Genomic DNA, 18575 nt, shown 5'->3' with positions numbered 1-18575 from the left:
ATGGAATCAATGTCACCTGCCCCCAAGAGCCACATTTGTCCCCCAAGAAGTCTGGGAAAACTCAGCCCAAGGCAGGACTTCAGGTCCAGGCTGAGTCTGTCCAGGTGCATCCTTTCAATTACAAGCCTCCTTGTTCTAAAGTAACAAGGGTCAAGTCCTGTAGCCAAGAATCAGGCCTTGCTGGCCAGAGCTGTCTTAAAAGGAATAAACAGATTAGAGACTTGAACAGAGAATCCCCAAACACTGAGGCATTTAGGGATCAAAAGCAATTCCCACGCATGCCCCACAGGGATCCCAAGTCTCATCCAAGTCTCATCTGTGGGTATCAAGTGGGTCAGGTGCCTGTGCCTGCCCGTGCACCTTCTGAAGTCACTGTGTTGGGAGATCTTTCCCTACTATTTAAAGAGAAAATTCTTATCCAATGTTTTCACAGAGGAAAATTTCCTTCCTCCTAATGATTATTCCTGATGGAGATTCCTGATTGTTCCTAATAAATTTTCTTACAAGAGTTGTGTGTTTTCTGTGTACTGTGTTAGGTGCATGGGTTTTAGTAACCTATCGGTTGTGCTTTGGGAAGAGAAAAGTTAAGCTCTTATTTTTTGCCTTCATTGGCTTCTGTAAGGTGACAAGTTCCCCAGAGCTGCTGTTGAAGAAGAGCTAAGACCTGTTCTTGAATCCCCTTCCTCGTGAAATTGGAGGAGGTGGCTGTTTCCAACCTCTTAGTTTAGCCTTAATGGTATTGTCTGGCAGCCCACACCTTCTCCCCTCATGGATTGGGCAGTAAGGCAGATAAGGCTTGCACACCAGAAAAGAGAATCGAAGACAGGTATATTTTTTAGAATAGAGTGGCTTAGTCATTTTTTAAGTTGTCACTGACCAGACTGTCACCGTGGGTGAACCTCTTCTGGGGGCATTTGTGGGCATTGCTGCAGTGGATGCAAGGCCAGCTGGTAGAGAGACTGGGAGGAACACGACCAGTGAAACTCCACATCATGTTCAACCACAAGAATATGATCCTACTTAGAATATGTTATACTCCATGTGTGTACAATATGTCAAAATGCATTTTATGGTCATGCATATCTAAAAATAAAAATAAGTCTGGAAAGAGGGGAGGTGCTGCTTTCAAACCTGTCATGTGGGCATGTTAATGTGTTTCAGAAGCATACTGTGACTGTTGCAGGGACAGATGAAGCTGGACACTGAGGAATAGCAGGAAGCAGGATTTTTGGCGGCAGCCAGATTCAAAATGGGGGCTTTTTGCCTCCATCAAATCACCCTCTGAACCCCAAGTTCAGAAAGCTTCATAACTTTATATCCACTGTAGGGGAGAGGCTCAGAGGCTCACAATCTGTAGAAATTCACATAAAAGCAGCTTTTTCACTGTTCTGGGCACCCAATTCAGGCCAAGGACATTCTCTATGAAAATCAGTGTCTGGGAAAGGGAGAGTTTTTCTCCCCTTTCCTTCACCAGCCGGTTTTCAAGGATTTCTCCACTGTTCTTTGAAATGCAAACGCCTCTGTGAATGCCTTGGGTTAGTCCTTTATCTCACTCTGCTTCAGCAAACATCTCTTACCTGAAGACACTGTTGTAGAAATTCTTGCTGATAGTCTAAGAACAATTAGGCCAAGCAGAATTTTTGAGAGTCTCTGGAGAAGCTTAATTAAGATTTTCAGAGGGAGTGCAGGAGGGGGTGTGTTGAGAGCCACAGCGGAAGGGGCCCCAGCAAACTTCCAGCTGATTGGTTCACGGTGGCTCCAGCAAACTTCCAGCTGCCAGCTGATTGGCTCCTCTGCGGTGATGCTCATTGGGCTATTTCCCCGCCCTTTCAGACCACGGAGCTGCTCATTGGGGGACTCTTTTGACTCCGCCCACACGACCCAGCCAATCGGCCTCAAGAGCGGGAGGAGTGGGGGGTTGAGAGGCTCGCAGGAAGCTGGTGGTGGCAGTTGGGCTCTGAGGGAATTCCTGAAGAGCTACTGCGGTGGGCATGTGTGTTCTAAAAATAAAGTTTGTTTCTGCTTGATAAGTGGCTCCTGAATTGTGCCCACAGACTGCGGCAGGGGTGCCACTATATGACCTTGCTATTGAAGTTCCCTTATGGGAACATCCCTAAGGCAAATGGTTCCCCTCCCTGGCTTACTTTTTTCAGGCTTCCTGGACTGATGGCTTTGTAGAGCAAAAGGATCCCAGCTGTCCCTGTCTGCAACTGTCAAGTTGTACGAATGTCAGGGTAAAATAAAGCTGAAAGTAAGGAAAAGATGTCTTAGGATGAGTGGGAAAGTAAGAAAAACATGCACACAGAGAGTAAAGAATGACTTTGTTGGTGCAAGAGGAGTTCATGCCCCTTCATCCCCACATCCTGCCCTGTCATCTTCCTCCATTTTCCAGTGTTATCCCGACAGCACTTCCCTGAGGTTCTTTAGGGGACTACAGAGCTCACAGGCAAAAATGTATATAGGGCTGTTTTTTGAACACAAAGTATCTGTAGGGCTGATGTCAAGCATGTCATTCCTCACTTTAGGGAAGGTGCCCTTGGTCCCTTCCTTTCACTTATGCTTTTTGACAACATGCAAGATCTTAACCTTAGTGTGTACAGGTCACCTATTAGGACAGTGGTGCCCCCTTTGACCTTCATTAGTTTGGTGGAGTTTGGTAAATCTTTCCAGGTCACCTGCAGTTCCTGATGCAGTGGTGAGTCCTAGACTATTCACTAGCATTATAGCTATTTAGGGGCTCACTATGATCCTCCATGTAATATTTTTATTGCTCAAGATTGTGTAAATACCTAGATTTAAAGTAGTTTACTGGAGGAAGGCAACTTCCCTTGTTGTTCAATTTTAGGGTGTTTCCTAAAGGGAATTTGAGGTAATTTCTCCAGAAAATTCATGCATGCTGGGTGTGAAAATAAAAACAAAACATGTCTACTAAAGCCCTTCACTCTACCATCCTATCTCTTCTAGAATTATGCCATTGACCCTTCAGTGTCCAAATCATAGGGTTGCGGAAATAATGTACATTATGTAGAATTCCTTGGATGGCCAGAAGGTGGAGTATCAAGGAGCCAGCAGCCAATAACTTGGTCTCTCAATGTCTCTATTGTCTTATGTTAGGTCCTTTACCTCCATTTAGTTCAGTTCTTAAAATCTGCTCTCTGGTGTAATATAGACAGCCTGAATTTCCACCCTTTGACCTCACCCACCCCACCCCCCATGCTTCCAGCATATGCCCTCAATTTGTCATTGTTTTCCAATTCCAACACATTAAATTTTCCACTTACTATTTTATCCACCAAGCTCTTGTCTTCATTTTCTCCCTCTTCAAGGTGGATCTCAAGGTATCTAAGGCAACCAACATTCAAAAGTCCCATTCCAAACTGGCCTCATCTAATCCTTTTTATCTTCCTGTCTGGAGAAATCTGCCTTCTTCAGAAACATATTCCATATGTGACTGATCACTGTTCAATTAAATCTCACAATCAAGTGTCCTGGCATCATAAGGAAGTCATGAACAGTACTATCATTTATGCATTCATTCCACAGTTATCCTGTTCTTGCTCTCAATGAGTAAACTCCTTAGAACTTAGGTTACTGATTCTTTAGTCCACCCCCTCTCCCATGCTGCTCACATCTCTGACAAAAAACTTATACTTTTCTCGAAATGAGGCCATCTTTACTGATTCACCATTCATAGAAAAACTTGAAGTCATCATATGGGAATGTTGCATAAATAAAACCTTCGAAAAATTTCCCTCCTTTCCTTCCTTCTTCCTGTTATATAGAAAGAATTTTCTATCTGGTCTGGGGTGGGGGCTCAGTGGTAGAGCACTTGCCTAGCATGTGTGAGGCACTGGGTTCTATTCTCAGCACCATGTAAAAAATAAACAGATTAAATAAAGGCATGTGTCCATCTATAACTAATAAAAATATTTTTAAAAAAAGAATTTTCTTTCCAAGGTACCCTCTTTAAAGGAATTAGACTTCCTGAAATGTTTTTATGGAGAGATGGCTAAACTCTAGTCTTCAAGGACAAATATCCTTTTGACAGTTATCCTCATTGGTCCCTCTCTCTCCTCATGAATCAGTCAACATCTTTCACTTTTCAAAGCTTTTCATTACAAAAAATTTTAAACATATTTAGGCACATATAGAACAATACAACTGTCTGTGTACACTCCCTCAGCAATTATCATTTGACATGAGTGAGGTATCCTCTTCTTGATTAAAATTCCAAAATTCATTTAAATATCTTGTCATTCTTAGATGATATGGTATTATATGTTAATACACTCATAATCCTTTGATATTTTCATAGGAGGAACATATTTATCTACAACAGTGGACCATGGCACTAGTGACTAAAAACATTGAGCCTTTTTGGCTTTGGCAATGAGTTCTGCTCTATCATTTAGTAATTATGAGGAGCCATTTACCTGAGTTCCACCCCTTAACACAGACAGTACAAGAAATAGTCTTTGCAAATTCAGCACACAATATTGGAGTGCCTTAATCATATGGTAACCTTAATTAAAACTAAAGAAATAGAAATATGTCCATGCTGATAAATGCTTGAAAGTTCCATGTCAATGTTTTCAAATACTTAGAAGAAAACAATGTGTTTTTTTCTAGCCATAAATTTCCTCTCCTTCCCCAAATGTCACTAAATGTAAAAGATTATATAAAAATGTGCTTGACATCAAGTCATCAAGAAAACAAAAATGAAACACACTGAGAGATAACTTTTGCACTTATTAGGATAGTAAGCATCAACAAGTCAGATAAATACCTCTGAGGAAAAATGGAGAAATTGATGGAAGTTTCATACTCTGCTGGTTAAAATGTAAAATGGTACAGTTGTTTTATAAAACATTCTGGAAATTCCTTAAAATTCCATATGTAGAGTTACCATAGGACCCAGTGATACCTTTTCTAGGTATATACCTAAGAGAAATGAAAATACAGAAATTTATGCATGAATATTTATAGCTGCATTATCACAATAGCCCAGGATGGTAACAACCCACATGCCCATCAACTAGTGAATGGATAAACAAATGTGGTATATCTATGCAAATGAAATAATATTTAGCCATAAGAAAGGAATAAAACATTGATACATGCTACAACATGGATGAACTTTGGAATTACACTAAGTGAAAAAAGTCAGTAGCAAGTGACCACATATTACCTGATTCTATTCTTATGAAATGAAATAGGGAATTTTAATTAGAAACAGAAAGTAGACTAGTGATTGCTTAAGGCTGGGGGATGAAGGCTAATAAGTGTGAAATCTAGAATCCATGGTTTCTTTTTGAAGTCACAAAAGCATTTTAAAATTGACTCCAGCGACAATGCACAACTCTGAATACACTAGAAATCACTGAATTAGGGGCTAGGGTTGTGGCTCAGCGGTAGAGTGCTCACTTAGCATGTGCGAGGCACTGGTTTCTATCCTCAGCACCACATAACAATAAATAAATAAAGGCATTGTGTCCAACTACAACTAAAAATAGTTTTTTAAATCACTGAATTATACACTTGAATTGGGTGAATTTTATGCTATATGAATATGCTTCAATAAATTGTTTAAAAAGTAAAACTACCTGTTAACATTTTGACACATTTGTCGGATCCTCTCTCACTGCCTCTCTATATGTATATATGTGTGTGCATGTATATGTATATGTGTATGTGTATATAATATATGTGTATATACACATACACATGTACATATATGCATATATACACAAATACACACAAGATTAATACACATTTATTCCTGAATATTTCAGAATACATTTCATGCATCATGCTTTTTCTCCTTATATATTTTATTGTGAATATTAAAAAAAAGATATTCTCTTATATACTAAATTTTCCCCTTTCATAAATTTAGCATAGTCATAAAAATTTTGAACTAATCTCATTCATACTGCATTTTTGTGATTTTTTTCCCAGTAATATACCTTGAGACTATAATTTTTTAAATCTCCATTATAAGATACAGCCTAGAGTGTCACATTTCCTTTAGTTGTTGTGTATCTTTGGTCTTCTTTAAACTGGAACAGTTTCTTAGCCCTTCTTTTTTTCTTAACATGACAATTTTTAATAATATATCCAATGTTGTGTTTTATAACTCCATTTCTATCTAGAAGTTTTGGGGTGGAGTTTATCTTGCTCAGATTTTAAAGAATGCTTTTATATTTGTGATCCTTGGGACCTCAGGGGTTGCCAGGGCCAGGTTTGTTGTAAACAAACAAACAATAATACTAGAGATGCTAGGCTATGTGGAGATTTTTCTATATAGAGAGACCTCCTGTAGTCAAGGGAAGGTAGATAAGAGGAGACAGGCTTGATGAAGACCTTCTGTTAGGTAGAGACCAGAAGAAGCTGTGGATGCTGAAGACAAGCAAAGAAGGGGGCTGTTAATACTGAAAAGCCTTCATCACGTGAAAAGGAAAGGGTTGGATGTCTGTGGCCAAAGCAGATGAATTCATCAGACCCAGCGAAGAGATGCAGACAATTTCAGGAAAAGACACAGGGCTTAATTTCAATCCTAATTTAAGTATAATCATTTATAATCTAAACAAGAAAGCTTTAAGGGTAATAAATGTTAAATAGCTAGCTCACATGGGGAGATTAAAAATACATATACTCTACACCATCCACAAGAATAACATCTTGTTTCAAAAAACATTTGGAGGAACCAGTAGGAATTTTGTTAGAAACAAAGTTGGGAAGAGATGAAACCTCATAATTTCATGAGAATGTAACCATACATGCTGGGAGAAAGTAACCTACTTTGCTAAATAGAATTTTAACTGTGCTCATTAGAGGTTTATATGACACTGCAGAGAAGCCTACTTTTCAAATCAGGATGGGTTTGGTCATAGGTTATGGTCTAGCACAACTGCTCTGTGAAATCAAGACAGTTAAAAACTGTTGGAAAGGAGAGAGTAGGGGGATAAGTGGGGAGAGCCAAGAGGCAGCCGGGTGGGACAGTATACCAGTAGAGAGGGAGATATTGGAGAGCCTGAAGGGGCAGGATAGCTTAAAAGAGATTTGTAGAGAAAGATTTATTAGAAGATATTGCCATGGACAAGCTATGCCCTTGTTTTCCTCTTCATCTTGGTTTCTGTTCTTTGGTCCTATGTGAGAGATCACCAAACAGTGAAGTGCTCTCTTGTTTCTCCAGGTAACAGAAGAAAAAAGCAGAATATTTCACTGAGGTGGATGTATGATATAGTGAAAGGGTGGAGTTGGGGGTTGGGGGGGAGGTGGAGGAATCTCAAAGTCCCTAGGGGAATGGATAGATCAGCAGGGTTTGGTAATGGGCGAAGGGCATGGGTTCATCTCCCATGTGTTGTCCCCTCCCCCACCCTCAAGAACCTCTGGTGTCTGTACTAAAGCTCTGTGATGTGGATCTGGAACTGTGTTCTAGAACATGCACTCTTAGTGACCAACTTCTGGTGAAGCAGGCCCTCTTCTTTGTCTGAGGAGCCTTGCTGCAGCATGGATGAGCTTCAGCTTGACTTCTTGGATGTTCCTATCCTTGACTTTCTGTGTGGAGTGGGGTTCCTCCTGTCCCTGAGCTACCTGACAACAGATCTATATTTCCCCATATCCTGCAAACAGAGAGACATCAATCAGGTAAGTAAACAGAAGATGCTCCAAAATTTTAGATATTTCTTCTACAATTATATATGCATTTAATGCTATAATTTCACCTGTAAGCACTGATTTTCTGCATTCCCTACATTTTGATGCATTGTATTTTCATTTTAAAGAATTTTTTTCTTGATACTACTTCTTTGACAAATTAATAATATAAATTATTTAAATTGTTTAAACTGAGAAGCTTTTGGGATTTTTCAGCTACCTTTCTATTACTGATTTTTAGTTAACTCCAATTTGGTCTAAAAACATACTTTGTCTGATTTCTACTTTTTTAAATCTGTTAAGGTATGTCTAGATTGTGTCCTATCCTGGTGAATATTCTGTGTGATCTTTTGAAGAGTATTTATTTTGCTGTTGGTAAATTATTTATTAAATATCAATGATATCAAATTAATTGATGGTACAATTCAGGTCAAACATATCCTTATTGATTTTCTGCCTCCTGGATTTGTCAGTTACTGAGAGATACTTGTTGAACTCTCTGATAGTAACAGTGGATTTCATCTATTTCTCTGCATTTCTAGCAGTTTTTGCCCTTTATATTTTGCCTCCCTGTTGTCAAATGTGTACACTTAAGCAGTGTTATGTCTTCTTAGAGAACTGATCCCCTTAGTATTGACAAGGCTCCCTGGCTGCCAGGCCACATAGCCAGTCCACTAATCTCTCTACAAGAAGTGGCAGTGAAGCAGCAGTGGAGCTGCAGAGCAGAGGCCAGGGTGGGCTGGAACACAGGCAGTGAGCATGGGCTGCAGCCTCACAGATCCTGTATACCCACAGGGGCCTGAGGCACTGCCAGCCAGCACCTAGGCAAGCCAAGGCTTACAGACCTGTCACCCCATGGTGGATCGCTCAGGTCAGTGCTGAAGCCCACTGCAGAAGCCGGCTGCACAAAGCACTGCAACTGGGAACCTGGAACATCCACGATCCAAGAATCTCAACTTTCTGTTTCCCAAGGAGCATCAAGAAAATGGAAGTGGGGTGGACCTGAATGGAAGTTCAGTTTCAACAGTTAATTAATAGCATTCCTATTTTTCCAAACCCTGATTAGCAAAAGTCTGGACCAATAGCATTGACCCAAGTGCTATATAAAGCTCTAGACTAGCACTATCAGGTGGCAACTCCCATTGGGTCCCCTCTCACCCGCAGGAGTTCTGTTTCTAGTCACACTTGAATAAATCCTACTCACTCATCCTTGTCTATGAATTGTGGATTTCATTCTTCAAATGCACAAGATAAGCACCCAGAAACAAGAAATTGGTGGTGAGCTGCTGAGGTCTGCAGCTTATGCAGATCCCACCTGACTGTACACATATACCAGCAGAAGTGGAGATTCTAGTTTCATCTCAAACTTTGGGTTCACTATTATGTAATGCACTTTTTATCCTTGCTAATTTCCCTTCTTTCTAAAGTCTGCTTTGTCTGAAATTACTATGACTACCCCTGCTTTTTAAATTACTGTTAACATGCTACATGTTTATGCATCCCTTTACTTCTGTGTCCATTTAAAATGGGTATCTTCTAAATAGCATACAGATAGTCTTGTTTATTTTTATCCACTCTAATATTCTTACTTTTAAATGATGAATTCAGATCATTCATGTTTAAAGTGATTTTTCTATACTTTTGGATTAATACCTACCATGTCTGTAACAGTTTATTATTCATTGTACTTCTCTTTATTGTCTCCTTTTTTCTACTATGTGATTAAAACAGGAACTTATAGGATTTAGTTTTTATTTAGGTGATTTTTATATTAGTTTTAATTGTATATATTTAAGGTCTACAACATAATATTTAATACCCTTTGTCCTATATCTTCCCATTTTCTTCCCCAGCCCCCTGCTGCTCTTGGTAACCACTGTCCTTCTCAATTTTTCTATGTATTCAATTTTTTAAAAAATATTCCATATATAAGTTTGCTATTACAGTGTTTTTCTTTCTATGTCTGGCTTATTTCACCTAGCATGATATCTTCCAGTTTAATCTATATTGGATCCATATAAAATTTCATCTATATGGATAATTTGTCATTGATTTTTTAAAAATTCTTACTGTTAATCTTAAATGATTACTCCAAATATTTCTTCTGCTTTACTCTCTTTTTCTTCTCCCACGTATTTACAAATTTCCAAAATGTATTACAATTTTTGGGGGGATTTAGACTTTAACATTTTTTTTTCTCTTTGCCTTTCATTTGGAAAGCTTCTATTGATATTCATTCAAACTTATTTATTCTTTCCTTGGCCATGTGTAGTCCACTCATGAGCCCATCAAAGCCAGTCTTATTTCTGTTATAGTGTTTTTTATTTTTAACAATTAATTTTGATTCTCATCTCTCTTTTTTACATTCTGTATCTGTTCTTGCATGTTGCCTGCTTTTTCAATGAATGCTTTTAGTGTATTAGTCATAGAATTTAGGGCTTCATGTATGATAATTGCAAAATTGATGTGATACTTTTGTGGATTTGATGCTTGCTTTGTCTATTCTGACTGTTTATTTTTCCCCTTGTCTTTTAGCAAGACTTGGGGTTTTTTCTATAGTTTTTGAAAGCCAGACATGATGTATTAGGAAATAGGAACTGAGGTTAATAGATTTTTAGTGCTAGGATTTATATTAACCTCACTAGGATATAGGGTATGTTAAATGTCTACTGAGGCTATACCTGACAGAGGCTTCAATTTCCTCTAGTATCTGTAGCTTTCCCCAAGGTCATTTCCTTAGAACATTTAAGTACAACATGTAAGTGCAACATAAGCTCTTTTAACCATTACCACACTGTAGTCCTGTTAATATGATGGTAAGGTGTGTGTGGCAGGGTGGTGGGGTATAGGAGTATATCTCACTCTTTTAGTGGTCCTGTGTGCCATAATTTCTAGTCCTAAACCCTGCACCTCAATCTCCCCACCAATACACACCTTTGATGAGATAAGGAGGCTACAATGGTTTGGAGTTGGGCAATTTCTCTTTCTTCATGTAGGGTAAGGCTCTAGAACTCTGCTGAGTAGTCTTCTGTTATGGAGAATAACCAGATTATATTTCAAAATGTTTCTATTTTCTCTATTCCTGCCAGAAAATGTGAAGGTATTTTCATAGGTCTTCACTGTGAGAACTTGGGAGATTCTTCAGAGGAAACTCATGAAGTGTGAGAGACTTTTTTGAGACAATGACTGTTGGAATTTTCTCACTCTGATGCTAGCCTACACACATCGTCTAGTTATTAATCAAAGGGTTCATTTAAGTGTTCCTACCACTGTATGGTTCCAGTGGATTTTGCTCCAGATAAGGTGATATTCACTGTAATGTTCTTCATTTACTTTCTTTGAGGACATGGACGTGGGTGGTGTATTTTCATGGCTCCAATAAAAGACATTTTCATTTCATTCAGTTTTGTAAGCTCCTTAATGCCAGAATTAGGGGGGATCTTTATTTCCTGTTCCTCTTCCCACATATCTAAATCAGCTTGGTTGGCTCAGAGAGATATCTGAGATGAGAAATCTGCAGAGAGGACAGGCCATCACTGTTCAGGCACCGATAGAGGTTCAAAAAGGTGTAAGGTTTCCACCTGAAGTTGGGTGTAATGGAAGATTCTAGGTAAAATCCTCCTGATTCTGTGACTTGCATTTGTTTGGTTAGAAAGTTTTGCTTCTCTGAACGAGAAGACTCTCGATGCTTGATCCTAAGTCCCATTCACATGTCAGGTGAAAGATGCCTGACATGGGAATGGGACTTAGGATTAAGTGTCAGTAGAGCCTTCCTTCCTTCATATTGGACTGATCAGGAAACTAGTGCTGACCTTTGAGTAGAGTCTGAAACCTGAGCACTATCCCCAGGATACAGACTCCTCTGGGAGAACACAGATGTGACTGTTGGCCCCAGATTCTATGTCCTCTTTGAGCAGAGGACTTCTGAGAATATCAAGTATGGATTGCACAGGGAAAAAAAATCATCCTTTGAAGATTTCAAGATAGGAAAAATTGAAAATAGTTGATCATCTTTAAAATTTAATGAAAGGAAGAAATAATTATTTAAATGTAGAATCATATTATTCTTGAATGAATGTCTGAGAAGCCTAGAGAGAATAATAAAGAAGCAAGTCTCAGGCTCACATTCTTTTCTTTTTCTTCTTAGAGTCAGGGAAGTGTCAAAAGAAGAAGAAAAGGTGGAACATTTAAAGGTAAGGGTCTGTCTGTCTGACCTGAGCTTTGCAAGGATGAACCTTTGTGTCCATTTTATGAGGTGCCAGGTCTATGATCTCTAAAAATGTCACTTGCTAGATAACAGTGTATCTCAGGAAATAAAACCCTCAGAGGAGAGACTCAGGGGAACACAGTCACACCTGAGACACTCCTCAAAGTCCCTGCTCTATCCACCTATGACATGAAGCACTGATGGACATGGACAATGGGACAATGGGAGTTGTCCAATAAGTGACCAGGTAAGATACTGAGAAAGAACTATTGGTTGCTTTGTATTCAGAACTTCTACCTCCTGATATTGTGTTAAGTCCTCTACTTTCTGTCTGCTCAGATTTATCTTTTAGGCAACCACTGACTCCTATGCTTCACTTTGTAATTTTGAACATTGTATGGGATGATATATGTGATTATACTTTACAAATGAAGCCAGATATTCATGTGAACCTTCTTAATATTATTTTTGAACATTTAACCTTTTCTACTGATTCTTGGGGCTTTTGGACTTTGATATCCTAAAGAACTCCCCAAAAGGGAACCCTGTATAGTCCTTATGTTTCTACCTTCATTATATATCACTGTCTCTCCTGATTTCCCAGATCAGAGAAGTTGCCAGAAAGAAGCAGAGGAGAGAAGGAAGCTGTTTTCTATCCTGAAAAGGTGATTAGTATTTCCTCCTCTTTCCTGGTCCTTTTATCATATATTTTAGGCATTCCTCAGGGATTCAGGGCAGCTTGCCCCTCTCACAGGGATGTGGAGCCATAGCAACAGATATGGGAGTGAAGGCCCTGGGAGAGGCTATAGAGTGTGTTGTGGGGTAATAAATGTAGGGATTATGATGAGGGTAAGAGGCTTCAGGTGGTCCCATCACCAATAAGACTGTGGGGCCTTCCTTTCCTTGTGCTGGTCCTGGTTACAGCTTTGTACTTCCTTTCTTTTGCAGTCCCCTGGGCCAGCATCTTGATACCACCCACTTTCGCCAGTTGCTATGTCCAGACCCTCTCTGTGAAGTATGTAATAGGACAACTGCTGAGGTCAGTCATCTGCTGTATCTGGCATCCTTGGAAGATGTTCTACTCTCTCAGTCCTCTTTGGCATCCACAGATTATATTACAGAATTATCAACTTCTCAGCTCTCTGCATAATATATATAATTTTATATATATAATAAAAAAAATAACATCTATATATTATATATGTATATCAAGATTCTAACTCATCAGACCTTCAAAGTCAATTGGTAATGAGTTAAAGTCTAAATTGGAGAGCAGGGAGCATAGCCAGGCTGGAGGCCTTCCCACTGATATATTCATTTCTTCAAATAACTTGAATTCCAAGTGTTAGTGATTCATGCATAGGGCACCTCCAGCAGGAACATGGCAACTTCCCATGTCCTGCATGTCTACTTGGAAGAAACAGGAATCAGTATGGAGCAGGGCCAAGAGCAAAGGGACATTAAACATGTCTTATGCAATTGCATGAATAAAAATTTCCCACATGCTGCAAAGAAACTGAGCCCTCTGGGATCCAAAACAGGAGAGCTTGGTGAAGGGAATATATGGTCAGAGCATCCCAAACCAGAAGGAAGAGCCACCCTGCTCAGGATAAGCATTATAGGAGACACTTAGGGGTAAATCCTCCCCAGCCCCATGACTAAAGCTCTTGAAAGCCTTTTCAGAAAACAGATAAGGTGCATTTTGCAATGGCTTTGCAGTACTATAAAATGCAAAGGTCAAGAAATTTCCCTGGGAAAAAGCAGCTTTCTATCATCATCAATGCAGAGCAGAGGCCTACTTAAAGGGAGAGTTACCTTTACTGGGAATGCCAAAGTTCAGAAAATCATGAGATATATTGTGAAGATCCTTGTGTTAGTCAGCTTTTCATCATTGTGACCAAAATAACGACCAGAACAATTTGGGTAAAGAAAAGTTTATTTTGAGCTCACAGTTTCAGAGGTCTCAGTCCATACTTGCACATATTTTACATGGCATACGCACAGCACAAGAGTTTATCAATTGAGGTCTTATTATCTCTAAGAATATCATGTACAAGATAACTGTTCTCAAGTCCATGTGACATCATTTCAAGTGGAAGCAATCTTATGTACAAAACAATCCAGTTCCTCTTCTGTGTTACCTATATAATTTAAAGAAACTTCAGATACAACTGACAAAAAAATCTTAGCTCATTGAAGATGGATAGAAAGTGTCAATTTGTGGGATTTAAAATATTGATATTTAAATAAACACCCAGAATACATAAATTCTCTACCTAGAAAATTTCTACATGATTATTCTTGATCATGCTATACAATTTAAAATTAAATGCCTTTGGTTAAAAGTTTTCTTACTTGATTCATGCCTTTGAAAAACTAATTTGTGAACTAATGTTCATATTTAGTTCAGCTGTATCTATGGCACAGAAATTCATTTCAAAAATGGTGAGAGTTTCTGTAGAACCTTTACCCTGGGAGGGTGCCTATCTGGTCTGTATGGATGAAACTCCAACTGACATTACTTCCTCATCCATCCCATCTCATACTAGTGAGAATTTAAACTGAGACTTATATCAAAGAGCTTCAGTCTTAGGCCACTCCAACTGGCAGCTCGGAGAACAATACGAAAACAGGAAGGGTTAAAATCCCCATCTTTTGCTCTATCTATCTACATATCTCAAGAAATGGAAAGAAAGGCAGGTGAACACAGACAGACAACAACCAAAACTAATGATTAGACTATGTAATTCCTAGCCCATTCAAATTGGTGTAACTATTAATATACTGGATGACATACTAGATACCTGTTGTTGAATGCCAGACCTAGTTCACAGTTTTTTATTGTGTACTGTGGTTAAATGCTGACCCGACCATTCCTAAATAAGTAGCAATTAGTGTTACAGATTTCAAAGAAGACACTGGACATTTATCTAAAGCCATACATCTGTTGCTGACATTAATGCTACTCCAGATCCTCCCTCCCTCTAAAAGGACTGGGAAGAGATCAGGACAATTCAAGATCACAGAGTAGAGAGCCTGCAGCTGAGAAATACAACTCAACTAAGCAACAGTAAATCTCACCCCCCACACAGTCTAAACCCGTTTGAGCCCTGACATTACTCCAACTCAAAGAATTGAAGAGACAATAGCCCCAAACCAACAATAAATCAATAAAGACATCTCCAACCTAAGGACCCAAAGAAAAACAATCAGAGAGGAACTTCAGGTCCCATCCCTTGACATCTACTAATATATCAAAAAATCCCAGAACAAATAAGATAATTACATGTGAAAGCACACATGTAAAAAAAGAGAAAGGGGGAATCCATCTTAATTGATGTGTAAGTCCAATACATCTAAAAACATGAAGAAACAGGCAAACAAATCTCCCCCCCCCCAAAAAAAAAATTCAAAATCCCCCAACAAAGTATCCCAATGATAGTGATATGGACAAAATCCCAGAGAAAAATTATAAAAACCTGATTATTAAAATATTCAATGAACTAAAGGAAGATCAAAGAAAGAAGAGAACAAATGCAGAAGATAGAAGACCACTTCAATCTAGAAATAGAAATAATAAAAAGAGCTGAATCAGAAATCCTAGAAATGAAAGACAAAATCAAATTAAAAATTCACTTCAATATATCAATAGCAGATTAGATTGTGTAGAAAATAGAACTTCAGCTCTTGAAGACAAGGTATTGTTCTTGAGTACACAGAATGCAATAAAGGGAAAAATTATAGAACAAGAACAGAATATACAAGAACTCTGCTCCAACATTAAAAGACCAACCAAACCTGAGAATCATGGGGATAGAAGAGAACATAGAGATACAAGCAAAAAGCATAAAAGAATATTTTCAATGAGATAATTTCAGAAAACTTTTCCCTTATCATAAATTAGATATCTACATACAGGAGAAGGACCCAAATAGACCTATTCAAACAAGAAGCTCTCCAAGTCATCATATCATAATTAAAATGACTAACATAGAAAACAAGGAGAGAATATTAAAACCTGCAAGAGAGAAATATCAGGTCACATTTAGAGGCAAACCAATAAGGCTCAATTCTGATTTCTCAGTTCAGATCCTAAAATCAAGAAGGACCTTGAGTGAAATATTCCAAGCTCTAAAGGAAACAGCTGTCAGCCAATGTGACTATACCCAGAAAATCTCAGTTTCAAATTTAAGGGGGAAATAAACTTTTCATGATAAGAATAAACCAAAAGAATTCATGCACATAAAGCCATCACTACAAAGAATAGTCTAAGATAAACTGCACACAAGGAACTAAAAAACCTATTCCCAAAACTCCCACACAGAGGAAGATCAATAGAAGTATAATCCACTAAATGAGAATCAAGACAAGATTAAATACAACAAAACTATAATGTCAGAAAACCATATACATATATCCACATTAATATTAAATTGTAATGGTCTCAACTGCCAATTAAACACACAAATTAGCAGGATGGGTCAAAAAAGAAGATCCAATTACATGGTGTTTACAAGAGACTCATCTCATGGACAAAGACCCCCAATAGGCTAAAGGTGAAAGAATGGAAAAAATATTCCATGCATATGGAACCCTTAAAACAGGTAGGAACAGCTATTCTCATATCTGACAAAGCAAATTTCAAGCAAAAAATAATCAGAAGAGACAAATAAGGCCATTACATCCTGGTAAAGGGGACAATCCAGCAAGAAGATAGTAAACATTATGCTTCAAATGTCAGCAACACAATTACATTAAAAAAAAAATGCCGCGACATCAAATTCCACATAGACCCAACCACAATAATACTGGAGGATTTCAACACACCCTTACTACCAATAGACAGGACATAAAAACATAAATCAATAAAGACATCTCCAATCTAAATGATACTATAAATCAAATGAACCTAACCCCAAAGAGCTAAATTTATATTTTTCTCAGCAGCACATGGAACTTTTCTCAAAATAGATCATATTCTAGGCCACAAAGCAAATCTTACCAAATATAAAAATGTTTCTATAATCCTATGCATCCTATCAGATCACAATGGAATGACACTAGAAATCAACAGCAAGACAAATAATAAAAATTGCATAAACACATGGAGATTTAACAATACTTTCTTAAATGAAGAGTTAATCAAAGAAGAAATGAGAGTAGAAATCAAGAAATTCTTAGAAATGAACAATAACAGGGATACAACACATCAAAATTTCTGGGACAATATGAAAGCAGTTCTAAGAGGAAAATTTGTAGCACTGAATGCCTACACTTAAAAAATAGAGAGATTGAAAATAAATAAGCTTATTATCCATCTCAAGGCCTTAGAAAAAGAAACAAAAACTAATTCCCCATACAGTAGAAGATAGGAGATAACTAAGATCAGAACTGAAATCAATGAAATTGAAAACAAGAAAATAATATACAAGGTCAATGCAATGAAGATTTGGTTCTTTGAAAAGATAAGATAAACCTTTATTCAAACTAACCAAAAGAAAGACAGAGATGTCAACAAGATTAGAGATGAAAAAATAAATATCATCAGAGATATTTCTAAAATTCAAATGATTATCAGAACCTATTTTAAAATTTATATGCCAATAAAATAGAAAATCTGGAAGACATGGACTAATTTTTAGACACATGACCTCTACAAATTGAATCAGGAAGATATAAAAAAACCTAAACAGACTAATATTAGGTACTGAAATTGAATTAGCAATTAAAAAGCTTTCCTCCGACACACAAAAAAAGACCAGGACCTGATGGATTCTCAGCTGAGTTCTATCAGACATTTGCAGAAGAACTAATATCAGTCTTTCTCAAATTATCTCATGAAATTTAAAGGGAAGGAACACTCTCAAGTACATTCTATAAAGCCTGTATAAATAACCCTGATTCCAAAATCAAAGATGCATCAAGGAAAGAAAACTATAGACCAACATCCCTGATGACCATAGATGCAAAGATCCTTAATAAAACATTAGCAAACTGCATCAAAAACATATAAAAAAGATAATCCAGTGGGTTTCATTCCAGAGACACAAGGTTGGTTCAATACATACAAATCAATAAATGTAATTCACAGCTTGAACAGAATTATGCATGACAATCACATGATCATCTTAACAGATGCAGAAAAGGCCTTTGACAAAATCCCAACACCCATTTATGTTAAAAACACTGGAGAAGCTAGAGTTGAAGGAACTTACCTCCGAATTGTAAAGGCCATTTATGACAAACCAAAAGCCAACATTATACTGAATGGACAAAACCCAAAAGCATTTCCTCTATAATTGGAAGAAGAAAGGGTTGTCAACTTTTACCACTCCTACTCATTATAGTTCTCAAAACATTAGTCAGAGTGATCAGAAATCAATAAAAAGAAATCAAAGGGATACATATAGGAAAGAAAAGAAGTCAAACTATCTATGTATGCCAATGACACAATCCTATATCTAGAAGACAAAACACACACACACACACAAACAAACAAACAAATAGAAAACAACTTCCATCAAAAGATTTTTAGAGCTTATAAATGAGTTCATCAAAGTATCAGGATACAAGATCAACACCCATAAATCAATGTCTTTCCTACAGTCCAAAACTGATTCAGCCAAGGTACAGATCAAGAAAACCATCCCATTCACAATAACCCCAAAATAAAAATAAAAAATAATAAAATAAAATACTTGGGAAATAA

At 37.7% G+C, this 18575-nt stretch overlaps 1 long non-coding RNA gene across 1 annotated transcript; it reads right to left on the bottom strand.

The window, feature by feature from the left end:
* Positions 1-2259: 2259 nt before the first annotated feature.
* On the bottom strand, positions 2260-11748 carry LOC131424578 (uncharacterized). Its single transcript, XR_009227857.1, has 3 exons — positions 8505-11748; positions 4787-4941; positions 2260-3488 (listed from the first exon to the last, which is right to left on the bottom strand). It is a non-coding gene; the product is annotated as an uncharacterized LOC131424578 (long non-coding RNA).
* Positions 11749-18575: the final 6827 nt, after the last annotated feature.

Source organism: Marmota monax, unplaced genomic scaffold (genome assembly GCF_021218885.2).
Source record: "Marmota monax isolate L192 unplaced genomic scaffold, Marmota_monax_Labrador192_F-V1.1 WCK01_AAM20220418_F8-fsc02282, whole genome shotgun sequence".
Lineage (NCBI taxonomy): Eukaryota > Metazoa > Chordata > Mammalia > Rodentia > Sciuridae > Marmota > Marmota monax.
Note: the sequence above shows the minus strand (reverse complement) of the source record. Positions and strands in the feature narration are given on the sequence as shown.